Below are 13,256 nucleotides of genomic sequence, written 5' to 3'. Positions count from 1 at the left end.
AAAAACATACGAAGTCAAAATTAAAAATTAATTGAAAATAATAAAAGCAAAAAACCTTCGCATTTTTAATTGTATTTAACTCTTTTTATTGTTGGTTTTTTTCTTTCATAATTTTCAATGCATTTTTATATTTATTTTATTTTTATTCTTTTTAAATGCATTTTTTCTTATTTTTTGTTTTTTATTTACATGACTTTACCTAACGAACCAAGAATATGAATTCCTGCAGTCACGAAAGTTTTAAGTAAAAAAATAGTTAACTTTTTTATTTACGTAAAAAGTGTTCTTTGACAGGGATTCTTACCCAGGCCGCTGCGGTGAAATGGCAAATCCTAACCACTAGACTACCAGTGAAGCTGTTGGAGGTGCCTCCACGTGTCCTGCTATCCTGGCACCTCCAACACCGGGAGCTCGCTCGAGAGTTGATGGTGCATTGGAATCTGTTCACGAGATTTACGTGGAATCGTGAGACCATAAGAGATGGCGACTGCCTGGGGAACACTTCAGTCAGCAATCGAAGATCAAGCCTGATGATGATGCGGGACAGCAGGACACGTGGAGGTACATCTAACAACTTCCCTGGTGGTCTGGTGATTAAAATTCGAAGCTCTCAGTGCTGCGGTCTGGATTCAGTTCGCTGTCACGGAATGAGGCTCTTGGTGTCTTTTTTAAAGCAGTTACACTTTTCCGTAAAGAAGAAAATAACTTTTTTATTGCTTATAAAAAAGAGTTCCCTGACCGGGAATCGAACCCAGGCCGCGGCGGTGAGAGCGCCGAATCCTAACCACTAGACCACCAGGGAAGCTGGTTAAGGTGTCTCCACATGTCCTGCTGTCCTGGCACCTCCAACACCGGGAGCTCGCTCGAGAGTTGATGGATCAATGGAATCTGTTCACGGGATTGACTGTGGAATCGTGATACCATAAGAGATGGCGACTGCCTAGGAACACCTTCGGTCAGCAGTAGAAGTTCAAGCCTGGTGATAATGCGGGACAGCAGGACACGTGGAGGCACAATCACCAATTTCTCTGGTGTGGCAACTGGTTAGGTTTTGGCGCTCCCTCCGCCCCCACTCGGGCTCGAATCCCCGTGAGGGAAATAGTATTTTGGTTTCATTTTCAAAGCAGTTCCACGAATGCCTGAATTAAAAGTATGTATATTATTGATTAATTCGGTAAAGTCACGTAAATAGAAATAAAAAGCAAACAAAATACAAAGGACAATATTTTTTCATAGCAACAAAAATAAAAAATGAATGGAAAATCATTAAAGCAAAAAACCATACAATAAAAACATACGAAGACAAAATTAAAAATTAATTGAAAATAATAAAAGCAAAAAACCTTCGCATTTTTAATTGTATTTAACTCTTTTTATTGTTGGTTTTTTTCTTTCATAATTTTCAATGCATTTTTATATTTATTTTATTTTTATTCTTTTTAAATGCATTTTTTTTTTTTTTACATGACTTTACCTAACGAACCAAGAATATGAATTCCTGCAGTCACGAAAGTTTTAAGTAAAAAAATAGTTAAGTTTTTTATTTACGTAAAAAGTGTTCTTTGACAGGGATTCTTACCCAGGCCGCTGCGGTGAAATGGCAAATCCTAACCACTAGACTACCAGTGAAGCTGTTGGAGGTGCCTCCACGTGTCCTGCTATCCTGGCACCTCCAACACCGGGAGCTCGCTCGAGAGTTGATGGTGCATTGGAATCTGTTCACGAGATTTACGTGGAATCGTGAGACCATAAGAGATGGCGACTGCCTGGGGAACACTTCAGTCAGCAATCGAAGATCAAGCCTGATGATGATGCGGGACATCAGGACACGTGGAGGTACATCTAACAACTTCCCTGGTGGTCTGGTGATTAAAATTCGAAGCTCTCAGTGCTGCGGTCTGGATTCAGTTCGCTGTCACGGAATGAGGCTCTTGGTGTCTTTTTTAAAGCAGTTACACTTTTCCGTAAAGAAGAAAATAACTTTTTTTATTGCTTATAAAAAAGAGTTCCCTGACCGGGAATCGAACCCGGGCCGCGGCGGTGAGAGCGCCGAATCCTAACCACTAGACCACCAGGGAAGCTGGTTAAGGTGTCTCCACATGTCCTGCTGTCCTGGCACCTCCAACACCGGGAGCTCGCTCGAGAGTTGATGGATCAATGGAATCTGTTCACGGGATTGACTGTGGAATCGTGATACCATAAGAGATGGCGACTGCCTAGGAACACCTTCGGTCAGCAGTAGAAGTTCAAGCCTGGTGATAATGCGGGACAGCAGGGCACGTGGAGGCACAATCACCAATTTCTCTGGTGTGGCAACTGGTTAGGTTTTGGCGCTCCCTCCGCCCCCGCTCGGGATCGAATCCCCGTGAGGGAAATAGTATTTTGGTTTCATTTTCAAAGCAGTTCCACGAATGCCTGAATTAAAAGTATGTATATTATTGATTAATTCGGTAAAGTCACGTAAATAGAAATAAAAAGCAAACAAAATACAAAGGACAATATTTTTTCATAGAAACAAAAATAAAAAATGAATGGAAAATCATAAAAGCAAAAAACCATACAATAAAAACATACGAAGTCAAAATTAAAAATTAATTGAAAATAATAAAAGCAAAAAACCTTCGCATTTTTAATTGTATTTAACTCTTTTTATTGTTGGTTTTTTTCTTTCATAATTTTCAATGCATTTTTATATTTATTTTATTTTTATTCTTTTTAAATGCATTTTTTCTTATTTTTTGTTTTTTATTTACATGACTTTACCTAACGAACCAAGAATATGAATTCCTGCAGTCACGAAAGTTTTAAGTAAAAAAATAGTTAACTTTTTTATTTACGTAAAAAGTGTTCTTTGACAGGGATTCTTACCCAGGCCGCTGCGGTGAAATGGCAAATCCTAACCACTAGACTACCAGTGAAGCTGTTGGAGGTGCCTCCACGTGTCCTGCTATCCTGGCACCTCCAACACCGGGAGCTCGCTCGAGAGTTGATGGTGCATTGGAATCTGTTCACGAGATTTACGTGGAATCGTGAGACCATAAGAGATGGCGACTGCCTGGGGAACACTTCAGTCAGCAATCGAAGATCAAGCCTGATGATGATGCGGGACAGCAGGACACGTGGAGGTACATCTAACAACTTCCCTGGTGGTCTGGTGATTAAAATTCGAAGCTCTCAGTGCTGCGGTCTGGATTCAGTTCGCTGTCACGGAATGAGGCTCTTGGTGTCTTTTTTAAAGCAGTTACACTTTTCCGTAAAGAAGAAAATAACTTTTTTATTGCTTATAAAAAAGAGTTCCCTGACCGGGAATCGAACCCAGTCCGCGGCGGTGAGAGCGCCGAATCCTAACCACTAGACCACCAGGGAAGCTGGTTAATGTGTCTCCACATGTCCTGCTGTCCTGGCACCTCCAACACCGGGAGCTCGCTCGAGAGTTGATGGATCAATGGAATCTGTTCACGGGATTGACTGTGGAATCGTGATACCATAAGAGATGGCGACTGCCTAGGAACACCTTCGGTCAGCAGTAGAAGTTCAAGCCTGGTGATAATGCGGGACAGCAGGACACGTGGAGGCACAATCACCAATTTCTCTGGTGTGGCAACTGGTTAGGTTTTGGCGCTCCCTCCGCCCCCACTCGGGCTCGAATCCCCGTGAGGGAAATAGTATTTTGGTTTCATTTTCAAAGCAGTTCCACGAATGCCTGAATTAAAAGTATGTATATTATTGATTAATTCGGTAAAGTCACGTAAATAGAAATAAAAAGCAAACAAAATACAAAGGACAATATTTTTTCATAGCAACAAAAATAAAAAATGAATGGAAAATCATTAAAGCAAAAAACCATACAATAAAAACATACGAAGACAAAATTAAAAATTAATTGAAAATAATAAAAGCAAAAAACCTTCGCATTTTTAATTGTATTTAACTCTTTTTATTGTTGGTTTTTTTCTTTCATAATTTTCAATGCATTTTTATATTTATTTTATTTTTATTCTTTTTAAATGCATTTTTTTTTTATTTACATGACTTTACCTAACGAACCAAGAATATGAATTCCTGCAGTCACGAAAGTTTTAAGCAAAAAAATAGTTAACTTTTTTTATTTACGTAAAAAGTGTTCTTTGACAGGGACTCTTACCCAGGCCGCTGCGGTGAAATGGCAAATCCTAACCACTAGACTACCAATGAAGCTGTTGGAGGTGCCTCCACGTGTCCTGTTATCCTGGCACCTCCAACATCGGGAGCTGGCTCGAGAGTTGATGGTGCATTGGAATCTGTTCACGAGATTTACGTGGAATCGTGAGACCATAAGAGATGGCGACTGCCTGGGGAACACTTCAGTCAGCAATCGAAGATCAAGCCTGATGATGATGCGGGACAGCAGGACACGTGGAGGTACATCTAACAACTTCCCTGGTGGTCTGGTGATTAAAATTCGAAGCTCTCAGTGCTGCGGTCTGGATTCAGTTCGCTGTCACGGAATGAGGCTCTTGGTGTCTTTTTTAAAGCAGTTACACTTTTCCGTAAAGAAGAAAATAACTTTTTTATTGCTTATAAAAAAGAGTTCCCTGACCGGGAATCGAACCCAGGCCGCGGCGGTGAGAGCGCCGAATCCTAACCACTAGACCACCAGGGAAGCTGGTTAAGGTGTCTCCACATGTCCTGCTGTCCTGGCACCTCCAACACCGGGAGCTCGCTCGAGAGTTGATGGATCAATGGAATCTGTTCACGGGATTGACTGTGGAATCGTGATACCATAAGAGATGGCGACTGCCTAGGAACACCTTCGGTCAGCAGTAGAAGTTCAAGCCTGGTGATAATGCGGGACAGCAGGACACGTGGAGGCACAATCACCAATTTCTCTGGTGTGGCAACTGGTTAGGTTTTGGCGCTCCCTCCGCCCCCACTCGGGCTCGAATCCCCGTGAGGGAAATAGTATTTTGGTTTCATTTTCAAAGCAGTTCCACGAATGCCTGAATTAAAAGTATGTATATTATTGATTAATTCGGTAAAGTCACGTAAATAGAAATAAAAAGCAAACAAAATACAAAGGACAATATTTTTTCATAGCAACAAAAATAAAAAATGAATGGAAAATCATTAAAGCAAAAAACCATACAATAAAAACATACGAAGACAAAATTAAAAATTAATTGAAAATAATAAAAGCAAAAAACCTTCGCATTTTTAATTGTATTTAACTCTTTTTATTGTTGGTTTTTTTCTTTCATAATTTTCAATGCATTTTTATATTTATTTTATTTTTATTCTTTTTAAATGCATTTTTTTTTTTTTTACATGACTTTACCTAACGAACCAAGAATATGAATTCCTGCAGTCACGAAAGTTTTAAGTAAAAAAATAGTTAAGTTTTTTATTTACGTAAAAAGTGTTCTTTGACAGGGATTCTTACCCAGGCCGCTGCGGTGAAATGGCAAATCCTAACCACTAGACTACCAGTGAAGCTGTTGGAGGTGCCTCCACGTGTCCTGCTATCCTGGCACCTCCAACACCGGGAGCTCGCTCGAGAGTTGATGGTGCATTGGAATCTGTTCACGAGATTTACGTGGAATCGTGAGACCATAAGAGATGGCGACTGCCTGGGGAACACTTCAGTCAGCAATCGAAGATCAAGCCTGATGATGATGCGGGACAGCAGGACACGTGGAGGTACATCTAACAACTTCCCTGGTGGTCTGGTGATTAAAATTCGAAGCTCTCAGTGCTGCGGTCTGGATTCAGTTCGCTGTCACGGAATGAGGCTCTTGGTGTCTTTTTTAAAGCAGTTACACTTTTCCGTAAAGAAGAAAATAACTTTTTTTATTGCTTATAAAAAAGAGTTCCCTGACCGGGAATCGAACCGGGGCCGCGGCGGTGAGAGCGCCGAATCCTAACCACTAGACCACCAGGGAAGCTGGTTAAGGTGTCTCCACATGTCCTGCTGTCCTGGCACCTCCAACACCGGGAGCTCGCTCGAGAGTTGATGGATCAATGGAATCTGTTCACGGGATTGACTGTGGAATCGTGATACCATAAGAGATGGCGACTGCCTAGGAACACCTTCGGTCAGCAGTAGAAGTTCAAGCCTGGTGATAATGCGGGACAGCAGGACACGTGGAGGCACAATCACCAATTTCTCTGGTGTGGCAACTGGTTAGGTTTTGGCGCTCCCTCCGCCCCCGCTCGGGATCGAATCCCCGTGAGGGAAATAGTATTTTGGTTTCATTTTCAAAGCAGTTCCACGAATGCCTGAATTAAAAGTATGTATATTATTGATTAATTCGGCAAAGTCACGTAAATAGAAATAAAAAGCAAACAAAATGCAAAGGACAATATTTTTTCATAGCAACAAAAATAAAAAATGAATGGAAAATCATAAAAGCAAAAAACCATACAATAAAAACATACGAAGTCAAAATTAAAAATTAATTGAAAATAATAAAAGCAAAAAACCTTCGCATTTTTAATTGTATTTAACTCTTTTTATTGTTGGTTTTTTTCTTTCATAATTTTCAATGCATTTTTATATTTATTTTATTTTTATTCTTTTTAAATGCATTTTTTATTATTTTTTGTTTTTTATTTACATGACTTTACCTAACGAACCAAGAATATGAATTCCTGCAGTCACGAAAGTTTTAAGTAAAAAAATAGTTAACTTTTTTATTTACGTAAAAAGTGTTCTTTGACAGGGATTCTTACCCAGGCCGCTGCGGTGAAATGGCAAATCCTAACCACTAGACTACCAGTGAAGCTGTTGGAGGTGCCTCCACGTGTCCTGCTATCCTGGCACCTCCAACACCGGGAGCTCGCTCGAGAGTTGATGGTGCATTGGAATCTGTTCACGAGATTTACGTGGAATCGTGAGACCATAAGAGATGGCGACTGCCTGGGGAACACTTCAGTCAGCAATCGAAGATCAAGCCTGATGATGATGCGGGACAGCAGGACACGTGGAGGTACATCTAACAACTTCCCTGGTGGTCTGGTGATTAAAATTCGAAGCTCTCAGTGCTGCGGTCTGGATTCAGTTCGCTGTCACGGAATGAGGCTCTTGGTGTCTTTTTTAAAGCAGTTACACTTTTCCGTAAAGAAGAAAATAACTTTTTTATTGCTTATAAAAAAGAGTTCCCTGACCGGGAATCGAACCCGGGCCGCGGCGGTGAGAGCGCCGAATCCTAACCACTAGACCACCAGGGAAGCTGGTTAAGGTGTCTCCACATGTCCTGCTGTCCTGGCACCTCCAACACCGGGAGCTCGCTCGAGAGTTGATGGATCAATGGAATCTGTTCACGGGATTGACTGTGGAATCGTGATACCATAAGAGATGGCGACTGCCTAGGAACACCTTCGGTCAGCAGTAGAAGTTCAAGCCTGGTGATAATGCGGGACAGCAGGACACGTGGAGGCACAATCACCAATTTCTCTGGTGTGGCAACTGGTTAGGTTTTGGCGCTCCCTCCGCCCCCGCTCGGGATCGAATCCCCGTGAGGGAAATAGTATTTTGGTTTCATTTTCAAAGCAGTTCCACGAATGCCTGAATTAAAAGTATGTATATTATTGATTAATTCGGTAAAGTCACGTAAATAGAAATAAAAAGCAAACAAAATACAAAGGACAATATTTTTTCATAGCAACAAAAATAAAAAATGAATGGAAAATCATAAAAGCAAAAAACCATACAATAAAAACATACGAAGACAAAATTAAAAATTAATTGAAAATAATAAAAGCAAAAAACCTTCGCATTTTTAATTGTATTTAACTCTTTTTATTGTTGGTTTTTTTCTTTCATAATTTTCAATGCATTTTTATATTTATTTTATTTTTATTCTTTTTAAATGCATTTTTTATTATTTTTTGTTTTTTTATTTACATGACTTTACCTAACGAACCAAGAATATGAATTCCTGCAGTCACGAAAGTTTTAAGTAAAAAAATAGTTAACTTTTTTATTTACGTAAAAAGTGTTCTTTGACAGGGATTCTTACCCAGGCCGCTGCGGTGAAATGGCAAATCCTCACCACTAGACTACCAGTGAAGCTGTTGGAGGTGCCTCCACGTGTCCTGCTATCCTGGCACCTCCAACACCGGGAGCTCGCTCGAGAGTTGATGGTGCATTGGAATCTGTTCACGAGATTTACGTGGAATCGTGAGACCATAAGAGATGGCGACTGCCTGGGGAACACTTCAGTCAGCAATCGAAGATCAAGCCTGATGATGATGCGGGACAGCAGGACACGTGGAGGTACATCTAACAACTTCCCTGGTGGTCTGGTGATTAAAATTCGAAGCTCTCAGTGCTGCGGTCTGGATTCAGTTCGCTGTCACGGAATGAGGCTCTTGGTGTCTTTTTTAAAGCAGTTACACTTTTCCGTAAAGAAGAAAATAACTTTTTTTATTGCTTATAAAAAAGAGTTCCCTGACCGGGAATCGAACCCGGGCCGCGGCAGTGAGAGCGCCGAATCCTAACCACTAGACCACCAGGGAAGCTGGTTAAGGTGTCTCCACATGTCCTGCTGTCCTGGCACCTCCAACACCGGGAGCTTGCTCGAGAGTTGATGGATCAATGGAATCTGTTCACGGGATTGACTGTGGAATCGTGATACCATAAGAGATGGCGACTGCCTAGGAACACCTTCGGTCAGCAGTAGAAGTTAAATCCTGGTGATAATGCGGGACAGCAGGACACGTGGAGGCACAATCACCAATTTCTCTGGTGTGGCAACTGGTTAGGTTTTGGCGCTCCCTCCGCCCCCGCTCGGGATCGAATCCCCGTGAGGGAAATAGTATTTTGGTTTCATTTTCAAAGCAGTTCCACGAATGCCTGAATTAAAAGTATGTATATTATTGATTAATTCGGTAAAGTCACGTAAATAGAAATAAAAAGCAAACAAAATACAAAGGACAATATTTTTTCATAGCAACAAAAATAAAAAATGAATGGAAAATCATAAAAGCAAAAAACCATACAATAAAAACATACGAAGACAAAATTAAAAATTAATTGAAAATAATAAAAGCAAAAAACCTTCGCATTTTTAATTGTATTTAACTCTTTTTATTGTTGGTTTTTTTCTTTCATAATTTTCAATGCATTTTTATATTTATTTTATTTTTATTTTTTTAAAATGCATTTTTTATTATTTTTTGTTTTTTATTTACTTGACTTTACCTAACGAACCAAGAATATGAATTCCTGCAGTCACGAAAGTTTTAAGTAAAAAAATAGTTAACTTTTTTATTTACGTAAAAAGTGTTCTTTGACAGGGATTCTTACCCAGGCCGCGGCGGTGAAATGGCAAATCCTAACCACTAGACTACCAGTGAAGCTGTTGGAGGTGCCTCCACGTGTCCTGCTATCCTGGCACCTCCAACACCGGGAGCTCGCTCGAGAGTTGATGGTGCATTGGAATCTGTTCACGAGATTTACGTGGAATCGTGAGACCATAAGAGATGGCGACTGCCTGGGGAACACTTCAGTCAGCAATCGAAGATCAAGCCTGATGATGATGCGGGACAGCAGGACACGTGGAGGTACATCTAACAACTTCCCTGGTGGTCTGGTGATTAAAATTCGAAGCTCTCAGTGCTGCGGTCTGGATTCAGTTCCCTGTCACGGAATGAGGCTCTTGGTGGCTTTTTTAAAGCAGTTACACTTTTCCGTAAAGAAGAAAATAACTTTTTTTATTGCTTATAAAAAAGAGTTCCCTGACCGGGAATCGAACCCGGGCCGCGGCGGTGAGAGCGCCGAATCCTGACCACTAGACCACCAGGGAAGCTGGTTAAGGTGTCTCCACATGTCCTGCTGTCCTGGCACCTCCAACACCGGGAGCTCGCTCGAGAGTTGATGGATCAATGGAATCTGTTCACGGGATTGACTGTGGAATCGTGATACCATAAGAGATGGCGACTGCCTAGGAACACCTTCGGTCAGCAGTAGAAGTTAAATCCTGGTGATAATGCGGGACAGCAGGACACGTGGAGGCACAATCACCAATTTCTCTGGTGTGGCAACTGGTTAGGTTTTGGCGCTCCCTCCGCCCCCGCTCGGGATCGAATCCCCGTGAGGGAAATAGTATTTTGGTTTCATTTTCAAAGCAGTTCCACGAATGCCTGAATTAAAAGTATGTATATTATTGATTAATTCGGTAAAGTCACGTAAATAGAAATAAAAAGCAAACAAAATACAAAGGACAATATTTTTTCATAGCAACAAAAATAAAAAATGAATGGAAAATCATGAAAGCAAAAAACCATACAATAAAAACATACGAAGACAAAATTAAAAATTAATTGAAAATAATAAAAGCAAAAAACCTTCGCATTTTTAATTGTATTTAACTCTTTTTATTGTTGGTTTTTTTCTTTCATAATTTTCAATGCATTTTTTTATTTATTTTATTTTTATTTTTTTAAAATGCATTTTTTATTATTTTTTGTTTTTTATTTACTTGACTTTACCTAACGAACCAAGAATATGAATTCCTGCAGTCACGAAAGTTTTAAGTAAAAAAATAGTTAACTTTTTTATTTACGTAAAAAGTGTTCTTTGACAGGGATTCTTACCCAGGCCGCGGCGGTGAAATGGCAAATCCTAACCACTAGACTACCAGTGAAGCTGTTGGAGGTGCCTCCACGTGTCCTGCTATCCTGGCACCTCCAACACCGGGAGCTCGCTCGAGAGTTGATGGTGCATTGGAATCTGTTCACGAGATTTACGTGGAATCGTGAGACCATAAGAGATGGCGACTGCCTGGGGAACACTTCAGTCAGCAATCGAAGATCAAGCCTGATGATGATGCGGGACAGCAGGACACGTGGAGGTACATCTAACAACTTCCCTGGTGGTCTGGTGATTAAAATTCGAAGCTCTCAGTGCTGCGGTCTGGATTCAGTTCCCTGTCACGGAATGAGGCTCTTGGTGGCTTTTTTAAAGCAGTTACACTTTTCCGTAAAGAAGAAAATAACTTTTTTTATTGCTTATAAAAAAGAGTTCCCTGACCGGGAATCGAACCCGGGCCGCGGCGGTGAGAGCGCCGAATCCTGACCACTAGACCACCAGGGAAGCTGGTTAAGGTGTCTCCACATGTCCTGCTGTCCTGGCACCTCCAACACCGGGAGCTCGCTCGAGAGTTGATGGATCAATGGAATCTGTTCACGGGATTGACTGTGGAATCGTGATACCATAAGAGATGGCGACTGCCTAGGAACACCTTCGGTCAGCAGTAGAAGTTAAATCCTGGTGATAATGCGGGACAGCAGGACACGTGGAGGCACAATCACCAATTTCTCTGGTGTGGCAACTGGTTAGGTTTTGGCGCTCCCTCCGCCCCCGCTCGGGATCGAATCCCCGTGAGGGAAATAGTATTTTGGTTTCATTTTCAAAGCAGTTCCACGAATGCCTGAATTAAAAGTATGTATATTATTGATTAATTCGGTAAAGTCACGTAAATAGAAATAAAAAGCAAACAAAATACAAAGGACAATATTTTTTCATAGCAACAAAAATAAAAAATGAATGGAAAATCATAAAAGCAAAAAACCATACAATAAAAACATACGAAGACAAAATTAAAAATTAATTGAAAATAATAAAAGCAAAAAACCTTCGCATTTTTAATTGTATTTAACTCTTTTTATTGTTGGTTTTTTTCTTTCATAATTTTCAATGCATTTTTATATTTATTTTATTTTTATTTTTTTAAAATGCATTTTTTATTATTTTTTGTTTTTTATTTACTTGACTTTACCTAACGAACCAAGAATATGAATTCCTGCAGTCACGAAAGTTTTAAGTAAAAAAATAGTTAACTTTTTTATTTACGTAAAAAGTGTTCTTTGACAGGGATTCTTACCCAGGCCGCGGCGGTGAAATGGCAAATCCTAACCACTAGACTACCAGTGAAGCTGTTGGAGGTGCCTCCACGTGTCCTGCTATCCTGGCACCTCCAACACCGGGAGCTCGCTCGAGAGTTGATGGTGCATTGGAATCTGTTCACGAGATTTACGTGGAATCGTGAGACCATAAGAGATGGCGACTGCCTGGGGAACACTTCAGTCAGCAATCGAAGATCAAGCCTGATGATGATGCGGGACAGCAGGACACGTGGAGGTACATCTAACAACTTCCCTGGTGGTCTGGTGATTAAAATTCGAAGCTCTCAGTGCTGCGGTCTGGATTCAGTTCCCTGTCACGGAATGAGGCTCTTGGTGGCTTTTTTAAAGCAGTTACACTTTTCCGTAAAGAAGAAAATAACTTTTTTTATTGCTTATAAAAAAGAGTTCCCTGACCGGGAATCGAACCCGGGCCGCGGCGGTGAGAGCGCCGAATCCTAACCACTAGACCACCAGGGAAGCTGGTTAAGGTGTCTCCACATGTCCTGCTGTCCTGGCACCTCCAACACCGGGAGCTCGCTCGAGAGTTGATGGATCAATGGAATCTGTTCACGGGATTGACTGTGGAATCGTGATACCATAAGAGATGGCGACTGCCTAGGAACACCTTCGGTCAGCAGTAGAAGTTCAAGCCTGGTGATAATGCGGGACAGCAGGACACGTGGAGGCACAATCACCAATTTCTCTGGTGTGGCAACTGGTTAGGTTTTGGCGCTCCCTCCGCCCCCACTCGGGCTCGAATCCCCGTGAGGGAAATAGTATTTTGGTTTCATTTTCAAAGCAGTTCCACGAATGCCTGAATTAAAAGTATGTATATTATTGATTAATTCGGTAAAGTCACGTAAATAGAAATAAAAAGCAAACAAAATACAAAGGACAATATTTTTTCATAGCAACAAAAATAAAAAATGAATGGAAAATCATTAAAGCAAAAAACCATACAATAAAAACATACGAAGACAAAATTAAAAATTAATTGAAAATAATAAAAGCAAAAAACCTTCGCATTTTTAATTGTATTTAACTCTTTTTATTGTTGGTTTTTTTCTTTCATAATTTTCAATGCATTTTTATATTTATTTTATTTTTATTTTTTTAAAATGCATTTTTTATTATTTTTTGTTTTTTATTTACTTGACTTTACCTAACGAACCAAGAATATGAATTCCTGCAGTCACGAAAGTTTTAAGTAAAAAAATAGTTAACTTTTTTATTTACGTAAAAAGTGTTCTTTGACAGGGATTCTTACCCAGGCCGCGGCGGTGAAATGGCAAATCCTAACCACTAGACTACCAGTGAAGCTGTTGGAGGTGCCTCCACGTGTCCTGCTATCCCGGCACCTCCAACACCGG

General features: G+C 40.6%; 10 non-coding genes across 10 annotated transcripts; all 10 read right to left on the bottom strand.

The window, feature by feature from the left end:
* Positions 1-730: 730 nt before the first annotated feature.
* TRNAE-CUC (transfer RNA glutamic acid (anticodon CUC)) lies at positions 731-802 on the bottom strand. Its single transcript has one exon. It is a non-coding gene; the product is annotated as a tRNA-Glu (tRNA).
* A 1,204-nt stretch (positions 803-2,006) lies between these two features.
* On the bottom strand, positions 2,007-2,078 carry TRNAE-CUC (transfer RNA glutamic acid (anticodon CUC)). The gene has a single exon. It is a non-coding gene; the product is annotated as a tRNA-Glu (tRNA).
* Positions 2,079-3,294: 1,216 nt separating this feature from the next.
* Positions 3,295-3,366, bottom strand: TRNAE-CUC (transfer RNA glutamic acid (anticodon CUC)). The gene has a single exon. It is a non-coding gene; the product is annotated as a tRNA-Glu (tRNA).
* Positions 3,367-4,570: 1,204 nt separating this feature from the next.
* Positions 4,571-4,642, bottom strand: TRNAE-CUC (transfer RNA glutamic acid (anticodon CUC)). Its single transcript has one exon. It is a non-coding gene; the product is annotated as a tRNA-Glu (tRNA).
* Positions 4,643-5,846: 1,204 nt separating this feature from the next.
* On the bottom strand, positions 5,847-5,918 carry TRNAE-CUC (transfer RNA glutamic acid (anticodon CUC)). The gene has a single exon. It is a non-coding gene; the product is annotated as a tRNA-Glu (tRNA).
* A 1,216-nt stretch (positions 5,919-7,134) lies between these two features.
* TRNAE-CUC (transfer RNA glutamic acid (anticodon CUC)) lies at positions 7,135-7,206 on the bottom strand. Its single transcript has one exon. It is a non-coding gene; the product is annotated as a tRNA-Glu (tRNA).
* Positions 7,207-8,424: 1,218 nt separating this feature from the next.
* On the bottom strand, positions 8,425-8,496 carry TRNAE-CUC (transfer RNA glutamic acid (anticodon CUC)). The gene has a single exon. It is a non-coding gene; the product is annotated as a tRNA-Glu (tRNA).
* A 1,217-nt stretch (positions 8,497-9,713) lies between these two features.
* TRNAE-CUC (transfer RNA glutamic acid (anticodon CUC)) lies at positions 9,714-9,785 on the bottom strand. Its single transcript has one exon. It is a non-coding gene; the product is annotated as a tRNA-Glu (tRNA).
* Positions 9,786-11,002: 1,217 nt separating this feature from the next.
* Positions 11,003-11,074, bottom strand: TRNAE-CUC (transfer RNA glutamic acid (anticodon CUC)). The gene has a single exon. It is a non-coding gene; the product is annotated as a tRNA-Glu (tRNA).
* Positions 11,075-12,291: 1,217 nt separating this feature from the next.
* TRNAE-CUC (transfer RNA glutamic acid (anticodon CUC)) lies at positions 12,292-12,363 on the bottom strand. Its single transcript has one exon. It is a non-coding gene; the product is annotated as a tRNA-Glu (tRNA).
* Between the last annotated feature and the right edge of the window lie 893 nt (positions 12,364-13,256).

Source organism: Lampetra fluviatilis, chromosome 14, assembly GCF_964198595.1.
Source record: "Lampetra fluviatilis chromosome 14, kcLamFluv1.1, whole genome shotgun sequence".
In the NCBI taxonomy this organism is placed as follows: domain Eukaryota; kingdom Metazoa; phylum Chordata; class Hyperoartia; order Petromyzontiformes; family Petromyzontidae; genus Lampetra; species Lampetra fluviatilis.
The sequence above is the reverse complement of the archived record's forward strand: the minus strand, read 5'-3'. Positions and strand labels throughout refer to the sequence as shown.